The sequence below is a fragment of the Accipiter gentilis genome, chromosome Z, assembly GCF_929443795.1.
Source record: "Accipiter gentilis chromosome Z, bAccGen1.1, whole genome shotgun sequence".
Classification (NCBI taxonomy): Eukaryota; Metazoa; Chordata; class Aves; order Accipitriformes; family Accipitridae; genus Astur; species Astur gentilis.
Genome location: NC_064919.1, coordinates 15,375,157 through 15,390,302, shown reverse-complemented (window position 1 = coordinate 15,390,302; position 15,146 = coordinate 15,375,157).

The following is a 15,146-nucleotide window of genomic DNA, read 5'->3' as shown; positions in this document are numbered from 1 at the left end:
AGCATGTGTAAAAAGGTAGGTTTAGAGCACCCTTAAACCCCAAGGCACTGACTGAGTCTGTAAGCTTAAAGCCCTTGTGCTGATTGTCACTTCGAGCAGTTCAGCTCCAACAGCATCATTTGAAACCATTGGACTAAATCAAATAAGGAGAAAGAGGATGTGAAAAGACATATCAGTATCATGAAATGACTCTGTAGAGGACTCTCCAAGCTCCCAGAGTGGCTGCACTTAGAGCTCACTTGGTACTAATGGGGTTCCTGAAGTAGAATCACTTTTCTGAGAAGCAGGAGTAATGGCAGAGTAGCCCCATCCCTTCCTGGCTCTGAAGACACACGCAGGCGGAGCAGCTCGCACTCGCACTCTCTCCCACGCTTCTCAGTCAGCAATAACCTCCTTTCCTAGCTTGTTTTCTCTCCCACCACAGTCTACCCAGGCCACTGAAATACAGCACCGTGCTTGCTGCCACAGAACAAGAGGCCCCACAGCAGAAAGGAGGGGAGATGTATCAAGCAGCTTTCATTTAAAAAAAAAAAAAATTGCTATTTGTTGTTATGGTTCACAAACATTGCTGGAAAAAAGGGCAAGTATTTAATGCAGAAGACAGGGTGCACAAAAGTGCAGGGTTGGCTATACTGCATAAATTTTTCTTCCTTCTCTGTAAAATGGAAGGTATAACAAAAAAATTGCACCTTGCCCCTTCAACACAGTATTGAAACCTTAAGTTGTGTCAAAAATGTATGTGCAAGGCCATACTACTAGTATCATTAAAATCCTTCCACAGAATAGCCTTTTTTTGTAATGAATACAGCCCCTTCACTTCTGTGTTCATTTTGACATACATGATCTAAGTATTTAAGACCGTTCACCATGGATCCATTGTGAGAGAGATAAGGGACAGATTCCTTGTAGCAATCACCATTTTTTTGCTGCAGTAATTTTTCTCAGTTCTCTGACCTCTTTGATTTCAAAAGAAGGCCATTGGCTTTAATTTTTTCTAAGCTTCTCTTTTCAGTGATTGAAGTTTCATTACATCCTCTTACAGTATCTTGCACAATTTGGTGGATGTTGTAAGTACAGGAAGGCCATATATGAGTAAAGAAACCAAAAAGAAAGTGCACAAATATTAATAAAGTAGACCTTGAGTTACACTTTTCTCTTAAAGAAACCTACATATACTTGATTCAACATGATTCCTTGTACTTTTTCCAAAATCCTTGCCTTCCTGAGCTAACTGTGTTTTCAAGAATTTATTATGACCTTACATATCCATTTGATAGCTGGGTAGGTATTTTTCCCATCTTGATAACCCTCATGTAATTCTGAGTATTGGTTTAATCCTCCTACTATCTTTACCCAGACAAAATCCCTCTTTTCAGTGGGGCTGACATTTTACCTTTTTCTTCCCAAATGATATGACCATATCCTACTTATCCTATAACCACACAGGAAAAAACTTTAATTGGAGGTAAATGTGTGTCCTGTGAAAACTATGTGTTCCACTCTGTGTGTGTCTGTATGCCTGCATCTTGGTACACCCCCACTGCACTCATAACACTGTGCCATCCTGACATCCACAGAGTATGACGTGCATTGCTTTGGTAGGACTCTGACAAGTCTACTTGGAGTTCACCTGTTATTGTCCTGTCTTACATAGGGTGATCTGGCACCCATATTGTCTAACCTTTACCTAATCTACACAAATAATGGTCTTAACAGAAAGAAGTCAGATGTTTAAAAGGCCCGCAGGAAAAAAACCGTCTGTGGACTATCGGTGGAAGTAGAGTGGATATTGAGCACCTGGTAGGATGAAAAATAGAGAAATTAATCTTGGGGTGTTGTTTTTCCTTTATATTTCGTGACTGGGTTGCTGTGGTTTACAGCTAGGGACATACTTACCAAATGCAAGAAAAAGGTCAAATGGGTCAGCGAGCAAATAACTGAAGGAGCTCCCAACTCACAGACTGTATGTGTAAGCAGTTAAGAAATAAGGATTATACATAAGGAAGAACAAGCTTTGAATTCACCTGAACTGTTTCTAGATAGGAATAAAAGGAGAAGGGCTCCAATGATGATCACTTAGAGACAGACTGGCTGGCTGACTTGCGTGTCTATAAATTGACTGGGGTAATCCCCTGGGCAATGACGATGTGGGTCGCTGGACACCACCCTCACTCCCTGAAACCCTCTGCTTTCCACATGGGTTATTATGGCCTGCTCCATCCTGAAGCCCCCAACTGACAGTATCATAAGGCCAATGCATGTTTCATTATGGGTGGTGGATATTTTGTAGATCAGACAATTCTGTGATTTTTTTATATTAGTGTCCCTGTAGTTTTTCCTTAAATGGGTAACATGATTTATTTCCCCTGAGTAAATTAGGTATTACTTTATGACACAAAACCTCAGCTTTTTAAAAGCTGTGGCTTAGAATCACTCTGGTTTATTCCCATCTGTTTATCTGTGCAACTACTAAGAGACTTGTCCTATGGATCTTTTTCTCCCCTTTGAGTGAGGGGAGGATGAGAGTTACTGCAACAGCTGCAAGAGCCTTTGAAAGGGAGACTTTCGGTGTAACTTGGGCACTGAACTACTGTTGTCTTGGAAAATGTCTCCCTTAATGACATGCTTTGGCATCTGTTTTAATTTTGGTTGCTGACATAGCAGAGAGGATTTTGTTTCCCTTCATTTTTGTTTTCTCTAGGGAGTTTCCACAGAATATATAACGCTTATATCTTTCTCTTACAATACCTGCGAGATGGATAATACTAGCAGCTCCTGTATTTGTTCTATACCTCTAGTCAGATCTATTAAGAATACCTTTGTTTAGTCTTTGAGAAAACAAAATATATTTTTTTTACTGCCATCCTGAGGAACTGGTTATTTCGCTGCATCATGCTGTGATACTGCCTTCAGTCACATCACTCTGGAAAGCGCCCATGTGTTTTTTCTCTATTATATCAAGACGTAAGAAGATTAAAGTTATATATTTCATTTAAGGTGATGTTTAGTTTTGCATGTTACTAATCCAGAGTGTTTATGCCCAATTAGATACTCAGGAGGGCTTATCAAGTTCTTTCAACTGGCATCAGAAGAATAATGTTCATTTTTTAGAACTAGCTAAAATTAAAGCCTAAGTCATTGTGAGTCATTTGAACTGTGAATCACAGTCTCCATGACTGGAAGTTTCCAGATGTACAAGTACTATGTTCTCCTTCGGGGCTTTCTGAAAGGAAGGGATGTGTGTTTCATAGTCATATACAAGTCTGCATCAAAAATAGTCTGTAGTATAGGAATGGTACTGAATGGTCCCACTATTCAGTGCCGTGCCTTCAGTCTAAATATATACAAATAAACAAGCCATGCAGCTAGATCTTGCCTACAACTGTTCTTGCATACAACTGATGCAACTGCATAATAACAGTGTGACCTCAGCTGGCCTTTTGTCCACATAAAATAGGATTTTAAAAAAATATCTAAGGACAAATGATTTGCAAAAAATCCTGATAACTTTTAAAAGATACAAAATTTCATCCACATTTCCTTTTTTTTCCCTTTCATTCTCTTAACTGTTTTGGGGATTGTTGATCCAAACTTGGATGAGGCATACCTGGCACTCTTTTGCATGTGTATATAGCTTTTGCACTGTCTTTCAGATGTCTGTCTTCCTTAAGTATTTCAGTCACACCAAGGGCTGAACATAGGAGAACCATGACATATTTTTAGCCCCACTCCCTACATTGCTTCAATAAGACCCCCTTTCAACATAAACAAAATCAGGATCTGGCCTCAAGGCAGGCAAAAAGAACCCAGAATACCGTTTCAAGAGCATTGCCTTTAATCCCTGCTACCTCCTGTACAGACTGGCATGAGCATGAGGTCAAATTAGCTTTCCTTACACCAGAATGGGTGGGCATGTTGCCTTACTCCTTTCTTAGAGAAAGATTAAGCTCATTGCAGCCAAAGCAGAGATTTGTGACACCTAGAAACTGAATGCGCGTTACTTAGGGTATAACTAACATTAGCTTGCCTTGAACCCAATATAAGCATACTAAAAACTGTAACCAATAACAGCATGTAAGTATTTTGTGCCATTGTCATAGCATAGCCATACACAACGCATAAGCACTTTACGCACGTGTCTGAGCAATATGAACACCAACAGGGGAAACAAGTATACATACAGCTGCACACAGGAAGCATCCAACCAAGAAAAAGTTAACAAAGAATGAGACAAATACAAAAGGCTGCAGTAGGCAGGACATCCTGCTGCATACAAATGAAGGATGAGTGACAAAACCAGAACCAAGGTAGACAGATGAGATCTCTCTTTCAGGAGGCAGGCAAAGAGCATATACACATCAGGCAGGGAGAGGAAAGACAGAGAGGGAAGAGGAGAGGCCCGCATATGATCAGACTTCCCTTATCAAAGAGCTCTCAAGCCTGATTGCCTCCACGTCCATGACTAAGGCCACCAAGGACTCAGTCATCAGCCCTGACTTCATGGCACCAGCTTCATGGTATCACATACACAGAGGTGATTTAGGATATCAGTGTTAAGGACAAACAGTTTTAAATATATAGTGAAGACAATCGATATCATGTAAGTGCTAACCATTAGCAGAAAACATAAGTTGTTAATGAATGAATTTAATAAAGGCTTTTAACATTGGCCTGCTTTATCAGTCTGCTATAAACGCCAATCATAATGATCTCTATTTCCTTATATATAAACATATATTTAGTTGCAAGCTTACCCTCTTTTTAGCTTTAATGATCACAAAGTAAAAATATGAACTATTACTTTTTTATGGGTGCCAGGGTCCTTGATTGTAAAGTTTAACTCATCCTTGCTGTGAGGGCACTGTGTCTGAATCCTACCAGGACATATGCCCCTTTCTCAGTGAAGAGTTAAATAGAAGCAACTGGTGTAGGGGTGTGAGCATCTGAATGATCAGAAAGTGCCAAGCTGACTAAAGCTTGTGCTGTAAGTACTGCAGATAAGTAAACATATAACTTTTCAGTGTAATCTGCTGAAATGTTGATTGTGGGACATGTCCTTCTCTCCTGTAAGTTGACCGAGTTGCATTGCAGTCCATTAGACCAAGGTGAGATGCTGGTCCTACCCATGAAAGCTAATGCTTTGCAGTTTGATCACCTCTCAAATACTTGCTAGCAAAATGCACTTGCTGAAAACTTTAGCAAATAACCTTCTGTCTGTCTGTGTCATTTTTAAGGTGTCACTGTTTATGTATCTAGTACAGAATCTCCTGCTGCTGTCAACACATGGTTTATGTAATTTTTAATCATCTCTAATTTTGCAAAAGCATAGTTTTTAGCAACCCTGTAGTTTCAAAGGAGATGTGTGCATATTGCTGTCCCTCACTTTACAAAGATATAACTAGAATTTCACCTCCTCTTCCCATTCCACTAAAATTTGTCCAAAGACTTTTTTCTTTTAACTTCTGTTCATAAACTCCAAATGGAAATACCAGTGACTGATTACAGCAGCCTTGTGTTTAATCAGCAGTGCTGCCCATTTGCCCAAAGCATTTGATTTGCATATTCTTTAGATGACACATCTTCTTCAATTTGATATCAGAAGGATATAACCTTCCTAGTCTGTATCAGATGCCATTGTTATTACATTTCTGCAGCTGATGATGTAACTGAAGGCCTTCTCTGCCCAAATGGTGGGCTTACAATTTTTTGTGTTTATCTGAAACATTGCTTAAGCATGCCTCTAACATCGCATACAATTGATGATTTTTGTCATTTTTATTTTAAAAAATATAAAAATTAAAATTATAATCCACTAGGTATAAGGAAGTTGGTAATAAGTTAAAATATTTAATAATGCACTCAAAGTTCAATTAAAGGTATCCCATTACTTTGCAGGCTGAAATAGAGCAATGTTATAAAAGATCCCCAAATTAGGTTTCTGTGAAGTAGAGATTAGAACCAGTTATGCAATACTAGCCAAAAGAGAGTTCATTTGTTTATAAACTGATTACTCTGATTATAAGCTGGTTGCTCGGACTAAAGTGCCTTGGTTGTCCCACTCCAGACTCATCTGATAGTGCAAACAATTTTGAATTCCTAAAATACATATTAGTGTATGTAATGCCATTAGGAACACACTTAACTTCTCTGAGCATGTATTAATCACAATTTCTGAGACTTAGTAGGTGTTTGTGGATCTAAAGCTTATGACCTTGTGAGACACATGACATTTTGTCTGGTCCTCAGTACCAGTGGGAGTTAGGGGCTGACTAGGATTACTCCCTACTGGCTTGTTAAAGCTTCCTCTGCTCTTTCCTACAATCCTGTGCAAAATAATGTACAAGAGAAAGCCTAGGCAATAACAATAACTCATTTAAATCCCTGATGATTCACATAGGCTCTTCCATAGCTCATCTTATGCCAGGGTAGCCAACTGAGTCCTTGCGAGGTACTTCTTTCCTTGATCCCAGGGATAGCAGATCTCAGACCAGCCTGCTCTGTGACCTACTATCTTTTCTGGGGCTTATACACATTGCTAAGATGGCTCATTTTTTCAGTTTACAGATTTACCACACCACTTCCCCCATATAAGAAAATCTTCACTTGTTATATAGCTTATTTAAGATCATCCTTAAAACAAGCCAGCTTGAAGTGAAAGCCAAAATAGCATCATAGCTTCTAACACAGCATCATTACAAAAGTTCTTAAAAAAGTAAGCGAGTGGAGTTGGGGCAGAGGGTTGTTAAAGTGGATACTGAATGTATTTACAGCATGATCATACTGAGATTCCTTATGTTTCAGGCTGCATGCATTAGAGAAAACTTCCTGATGAAAAAGCTTCCTGCTCGCAGCCAGCTCTACTAGTTTCTTTGGGCATGGAAATGTTCGATGTTTGGACCATAAGACCTCCACTCTGTCTATTTACACAACTTTTTGACTCCTTGATGTCACGTAGAATTTCTTCCTCCCACCTGGGTGACTAAGGGTGCTGTTTTTGCAGAGTGAAGTGCCTTCACCTGTTGAGCATAATATTTAACATCATTTGCACACTGAAAAAAAGCTCAACAGAAATATTTGAATGGGAAAATGCAAGTGGCTCATTACCGGCTCTTGACTGAGATTAGACATGACCGTAATTAATCATTGCAGGATGACATTAAGCTTAATGTGGCTGACCTCCTCCACATTTGAGAGAGCATAACAATTACAAAATGTAGATAACAGAATGGTGTGGCTTCCTGTCTTACTCATTTGTGTTCTGCACCTTTAGCATTGTTTACAAATTCATATTGTTTCTTCTATCAACAAAATAACTTAATTGGCTTTTACACGTGTCCTGTCTGTACAAGATATTTTTCTCAATATGCATATCAAGATTGGATTCATGCTTTAATGAAAATACCCACACAAACTCTCTCATTACTATGGCTGTAGAACTTATGGAGCAAACTTTGTCAGTCAGGATGGTCAAGGCTACTAATTATCGGATATACCACCCCTCATCATAAGAGACCAAATACAGCAATCTTCAGATCTATTCACACAAAACTCAATTACATCTGAACTTGTAAGCGGCAATCGAAGAACTGGTGAGTTCATACCATCCCCAAAGACATTGTTAACAGACTGTAGCTGTAACACACTGGAAAACAGGCAAAGAGGGACATAGCTCACTTTATTCAACAACTTTCTAAATGTTACTATGTTGCAGAAATTCTTGGATTTTTTGAATGAACTAAAACAACTGTCTATTCCCTGTCATATGCTGGAGTCAAGTAATATAGTGGGGGGTTTTTTGGTCTCTATTTCAAATATACATGCTGAAATATGCTCTGGAAACTGACCTTTTCACAAGAGGTTTAGCAGTTAAGCATGTCTCAACATTGTTTGAAATGTCATCTCAGAGTGAAAGCATGTAACTTGGTCAGAGTCATGCAAGTTTAGGTTGTCGGCAGTGTTCCTCCAGTGGCCGTGGATTGCTGGTGTTTGACACCTAACCATTGGAAAATCATATTAGGTCATCAAAAACACTTCACAGACAGCAGCAAAGGAGTAAATGAGAGCAAATGGAACACACCTGGCCTTTTTGCTCAGAGTCCTGAAGGTCAGTAGGACTCCACCTACTCCACCAGTGACGGGAAATATCTGCACGTCAAATTACAGTGACCCTTTTTCAAATAGCCTGGCATTGGCCTCTGGCACTGTAGAGTAGATATCAAATGAAACCCCTGTGTTTTTTGTAAACGACCTTCTTGCCTTAAACATTTCAAGCATATGAGAGCTGCTAAAGTGCAAGTGCACTTTATATGATAGACATCAGTGTGTGCCAAGCATTTGACTCATATATGAACTTCTGTGGCAGAGATGCTAGTTCTCTGCTGTAGTTTGTTCCACTGCATATAAGCTTCCATGGCATCTGCACAGTAATTACAAACACAGATTGAAACAACTGATAGTAGCAATGTTACTGAACATACCTTTGACCAGATAAGCATCTTGACTTCTGTGTATTCAAAAAAGGCACTACAATTAACAAGTGTCTGCTTATTGTAAGGGAATTGGAGCAGCTAGGAAAGATGCGAGTCCTGGAAGTGCTCTGGGGCTTGCTAGCAAAACAATTCAAAAGAATGGGGTTTTGTTCTTCCTTAGGTGAAAAACATGCTGCAAACAACAGGTCAAAACATACCATTCCCTGCTTCTTTAGCTGCACTGCAGCACAGGAGAGAGTGCACTCAAATTCCCCAAGCCTTGAAACAAGCCCTTGAGTGTCATGGGCAAAACAGACTCAACTTGGGGAAAATTAACTTATTACCAAGCAAACCAGAGTAGGGTAATGAGAACTAAAACCAAATCTTAAAACACCTTCCCCCCACCCCTCCCTTCTTCCAGCACTTAACTTCACTCCCAATTTTCTCTACCTTCTCCCACCACAGCAGTGCAGTGGGACAGGGAATGAGGGTTGGGATCAGTTCATCACACATTGCCTCTCCCGCTCCTGCCTCCTCAGGAGGAGTACTCACACTCTTCTGCTCCAGCGTGGGAGCAGAAGATGGGAGACAGTCCTCCACAAATTTCTTCAATGTGGTCTTTCCCACGGGCTGCAATTCTTCACAAACTGCTCCTGCATGGGTCCATTCCACAGGCTGCAATCCTTCAGGCACAGACTGCTTCAAAGTGGGCTCCTCTCTCCACAGATCCACAGGTCCTGCTGGGAACTGCTCCAGCGCGGGCTTCCCACGGGGTCACAGACTCCTTCGGGCACCCACCTGCTCCGGCGTGGGGTCCTCCCTGGGCTGCAGGTGGAGATCTGCTCCACCGTGGACCTCCCTGGGCTGCAGGGGGACAGCCTGCCTCACCGTGGTCTTCCCCACGGGCTGCAGGGGAATCTCTGCTCTGGCGCCTGGAGCATCTCCTCCCCCTCCTTCTTCACTGACCTGGGGGTCTGCAGGGTTGATTTCTCTCATATGCTGTTAGTCTTCTCTCCAGCTGCAGTTTTTGATGTGCAGCAACTTTTTTTCCTTCTTAAATCTGTTATCCCAGAGGTGCTACCACTACCGCTGATGGGCTCAGCCTTGGCCAGTAGCAGCTCCATCTTGGAGCCGGCTGGCATTGGCTCTGTTGGACACAGGGGAAGCTTCCAGCAGCTTCTCACAGCAGCCACCCCTGTAGCCCCCCCCCCCCCCCACTACCAAAACCTTGCCACACAAACCTAATACAAGTTGCCATAAAGAGCTGTCACTTACCCAATTCCCTTACATATCTCTTAGCAGCAGAGCTGCTTTGAACTCATTGGTGAGGGGCATGTTATTTGCAAAGACTATTAACTCCTGCTACAGATTCTGATCTCAAATATTTATTTTATTAAGAGATGAGCTTGTTCCTTACCACTTTTCTTACATTTCTTGATGGAACACAGTAAACATGAAAAAGTGTCTTTCACAAGTATTTGGCTAGCATGAGGATTGCAGACTTAGCTTTGAAGTGTGTTAAGTTTCTTGTAAAGCGCACTATCAGAACATGGCAAAAAACAGGCCAATTCTCCTGACTTGCTTCAGTAGCCATGATGACTGATGGATTACTTACATCTGTCTGTGAACAGGAAAGTAACTTTCAAGGTCTCTAATTTATTTTTTTTTTAAAAAAAGCAGAATTTCTGGTCTTACATGCTGACTGATTTTGAATAAAAAATGGAAATGACGGCCTTTTAATCCTTGCTTCCAACAACAATTTACTGCCTCTGCCATTAATAAATCCTGAAAAAAAATGTGCTAGTGGTGGGGAAAAAATATGTTGCTTCTTCCTCAACAAATTCAATACCTCTTTTAGTATTTTTAGGTGTTATTACGACAATAAAAATGACTTCGTATTCACTCATTAATTCTCTGGAATGAGTTTATTCATCAGCACCTGAACTTTTAATTTCTCGTACTCTAATATCTCATATTTCTATTACTCATTTCTGCCCAGTATACCAAGCTACTTTGCCCTGCATTTTGGAAAGAAAACAATTATTAACCTCATCAGTGAGGGTGTACAGGTCTTACACTTTGTTTAAAAATTTTGGAAACATATTGGACACCTTCCTGTGAAGTTGTGTTGCAGAAATTATAAATTCTTGTCACAAAGTGGCAAAGAAAATACTTTCAGACCCATATTTCTAAGCCACCAATTTTATTGCTCCCTGGGTGCACTACTATTTTTACATACTAATCCACACTACTTACTCAGGCAAAACTTCCTCTTGAAGTTCCACTATTATGCCAAAGCAGAAAGGATGAAGAGAGACCCTGGTTTTGATTCATGTTTTTCTTTGCTTGTGAAGAGGAAACAGAATACTATATGCTCTTCATTGTTTCTATCTATCTGTATATTTTCTTATATTTCCTAAATATAAGCATTTGTTTTACCAGATGTGGTACCTCATTGCTATAACCAGTCCTTAGAAATTCAGAACTTTGTCTGAAACTGCTGATTATTTTCAGCATAATCTAAAAGTACAACTGCTTTTTGCAATGAGGCAATGACATATGAGGCCACATAAGGCAATCCCCCCTTGCATCAAGTCACACTGCAGAGTAGCTTTAAAATGGATGATAGGATTTTAATCCCAAGTGGAAAATTAATAGCATGTTACAAGAAAAATGGATAAGATTCTTCAGTGACAAGACAAGAAAAATTGAAACCAGACCATAGAATATTTTGTGCTCTTTACACCTTTTAATTGTTGATACAGGTAAATGTGGTAGCCAAGAAATATCTTGGATAGTTAACATAACAGGCAGGAGATAACCATAGGGATTAGGGGTGAGTGTCCAAAACTAAGCTTCTGAATTCTCAGGCACAGGTCTGCTATTTGCTAGCTACAACCTGTATGGGCTTATTGTAAAATGTAGCAACACCTGGACTAGAGAAAAGTGACATACACCAAATCGTCCAATGAATAAAAATACACATGCCATAACATGATGCAAAACCCTCAATGAGGAGACAAGATCACATGTGTTTCTACATACATAATATTTAGGTGGAGAAAAGCAGGTTTGTAAAATTGGAAAAGACCCTGGAAATGGTGGAATTCCTTGGAAATGCACCTAAAAAATCTCAGGGATGCCTGGAGACTTGGCCACTGACACCCAAGATCAATAACTGCAAGCACCAGAAAAGCACAAAATCAACACTTTCTCCCAAACTCTCCAGGACCAACTGCAATCTCCTCAATGAGAAGGAAGTCAAGACTGAGTGAATGTGAGTTTGGGAATGAGTGTGTGTGTGAAATTGTCAAGGAGGGTAACAGTACCAACATCACCAGTTCTTAAAACCTCGGTATCCAAACACACTATGTTTTCTCTGTCATGTTCATGACAGCAAGACATGAAAATAAAGTAGAAATAAAATATCTAATAAAAATGTATTACTAGGTTACGTAGACAGAAGCTTCTGAGAGACATAAACCTACCATAAACCGCTGCAAGTTTAGCCAGTCAAACAACCACTAAAACAAATATTTGATGAATCACAACATATTTTTTCAGTATCACTCAGAAAGATTCTCTAATATTTGAACATACCAAAGAAGATAATCAAGCCTGAAAGATAAGGACAGAGAAAATAAATATTGAAGTTAAGACAGAATGCCATAGATGTGAAGCTTGAGTCTCTTACCAAGCTTTGTATGCAACACTTCAGAGCATGATCAAATGAAGGAGGTGTAGAAAGCTATGAAATATTTTCTCCAGTGAAAACAATCATACACTTTATGAGGCACTGCTGAATTGTACCCACATTGCTGTTCTAAGGTAAAGCTGTCATTGACAGCTGCAGTAAATAACATCCTGCACTGCCTCAAGGCTAGGCTCTCCTCTCCTAGAAATCTAAAGGAAACTTTTGCTACTCATCCCAGTGGAAGTAAAACCAAATGCAGAGAAAGCAAAAAGACACAGCAAAATAAATAGAACATCTTCAACACAGATTTATTGCTGCAGACCTCACTGATACTCAAGGTGTATAATGTGTAAATGTACCATAATGTGTAAAATGCCAGTGTTTGGGTTAACTGTAAGAGATGAATGAGTATCTGTAATCATTTTTAGTATCATGAAATCCTATTTGTATTTCTAAACTGACATCATATACTGACCAGAATTCTTTACAAGTAGCTTAGAGGGCTTGCTAAATGCATTTGCCTTGACTGCTAGCCAGCTGTGTGGTTGCTTGAAGAAACCTAGTCACCTTCAACAGTCCTAATATCTATGCAGCCAGCAGCCACTTCATCAAGTGGTTACATACTTGGCTTCCACCTACTCATATTGAAAGACCACACTCTCACATATGACTCCTTCCAGCTGATGATAAAATGCTGAGCTGTATCTTAATTTTAAGTACTTTCCCATATGGAAAGGATAAGAGACTTAGCAACTCCTGTGATCCTAAGAAACCATCATTTTTCTTCACTGCCCAGTTCAATTTTCTGTAGGACAATGTGCGTGACTGGCTCCTGAGTCACACACAGCTCTGGGAAGTTCAAGTGCAGTATTTCTGCTGGAGCTACAGCCAGTGATGGCAGCAAGGCAACAGGAGGACAGGGTTGCTGGATAATCAAGTGTCTAACTATGAGAACTAGTGAGCCGGCAGGGAATGCCAAAGGTGCCAGTTCTTCATTGCCTTGCTGTCTACTTGAATATCCAGCTATCCCTCAATGAAGAACTACTGCCATTTCCTGCTTGCAAATTACTCCCAGGGCCTCTGCTTGGAGGTAGGTGCTATGTGTGTTGAGGTTCTGGGAAGACTTGGATATGCACTTTTAGTCTGACTAGGTGGGGTGGAATATATTTCTTTGGCCTTGGAACTATAGGAAGAAAGCTGTAGGAATTTTGTTTAGCTCAAGAGGAGGAACAAAGAAGTCTATGCACCTAAGAGTTCTTAACAATGCTATGCATAAAATCCAGCTCAGGTGTCTTCTGTCACACATGCATAGAACAGCAGCAGAGATATGCGTGCTGCTCTAACAACACAGTTTTGGGTACCACAATATTTTTATCAGAAGAAAAAGATCAGATTCTTCAACACCTGTAAATGCCTTAATAATGGCAAAATAATTGTAATGTGGTGATTAAAATGAGCTGGCAGTGAGACAATGGAGCCAACTAAACAGCTTGATAGCCTAGCTCAGTATTCATAGCTCTGTAAACTTCTGATCACCCTTCAGCTGGTGCCATTTCAGGCACAGAATGCACCAGTGTCACTAAGACCCTTTTCAGGTATTTTAACCAGAGGACTACATATTCAAAACACTATCAGAGCACCAAAACGACGTTATCTAGCTTGTGAGAATCGCCCACTAACCTTTTTGAACAGGAAGTTCTGGTTAGTTTGTTTCCCTCTAGAATTAGGAGCTCTTAAATCAGTGACAGACAACCTGAGCTGGCCGTGCAGTATAGGTAACAGTAAAGCTATCCCAGTTAATTGTTGGATGCTTAATACAGAATGCTATGTCACACATGTAGAAGGGAGGACTGATCAGCACTGCAAGTATGTGTGGAAGTGTTTTCGACCTAGTAATCAAAGCGTCAGTGTGTTTTATCCAAAGGTATGTCTGTCCTGGTTCTAAGGTTCCATGCTTTGGTTTTTACTCTTAAAATGCCTTGTGCACTTACATTTAAATGTATGGCAAGTTACAAATATGCAAGCAGACAGGACAGAATATGGCTCTTCCAGCTCCTCATCCTTTCCTTTCAGCCACAAAAACATCCTTCTATGGTTAATTCCCTGTTCAGACTTCTGATAGCTAGAATATGAAAGAGATTGTTGCAATGCCTGCGAGGCCCCTCTTCTCGTTCAAACAGCCAGATAACAAGAGTGGATCAGATAGGGACATAACAGCGTAACAGTGAATGTGAATGGGACACCCAAAAATGTCTCGGGGCATTTGTCCAACAGTGATGATGCTAAAGATGAAGATCACTCTCAGATGGATCAAACAGTAATCAGGCAATTAAGAGAAACTTTGGAAAAGAAGGAGTCAGCCTGAAAAGCAGTATAAAAGCAGCAGAAACATTTGCAGCAGTGGGGAAAGCAGCCAAGTGCAGGAGTGCCAGTGCAGCCCTGGGACACCCCAAGAGCTGCTGGTGCTGGGGCAGACAGAGCAGCCTTGCTGCAGGGCACTGCTGGGCACCTGCACCCCATCACTGTGAAGGACTCAGGGGAAGGAAGCCCCATTTGCACATGTCTATGGGACCTTGCAGGGGGCTTCCTCAGTGGCATGTGGGTCTGGGTTGCAGGGATGACACAGGTGCAGGTACAGCCGGAGCACCCTGTCACACACAGCAGTGCTCAGGATAGGGGACATGAGCTTGTGACCTACATACCCAATCATCCATTTAACTGGAGGGGGCCAGGCAGCATACATGGATGTCATTGTAACTTTTCGGGATTAGAGACAGGCATATTAACATGTGCAAGTGGCTATTAGTGTTTTGCCAGCATCTAGTATCAGTTTGTCTATTATATTGCTGACACTGATCCTGAATGCACAGTTCATTGATTGCTGGTTCACTTCATGTCACTGAATATGATGGAACACTCAGATCCTAATTTGACAATGGGGATTTAAACATTTCTACGGTTCTAGAGCAGCTGATGATTACAAA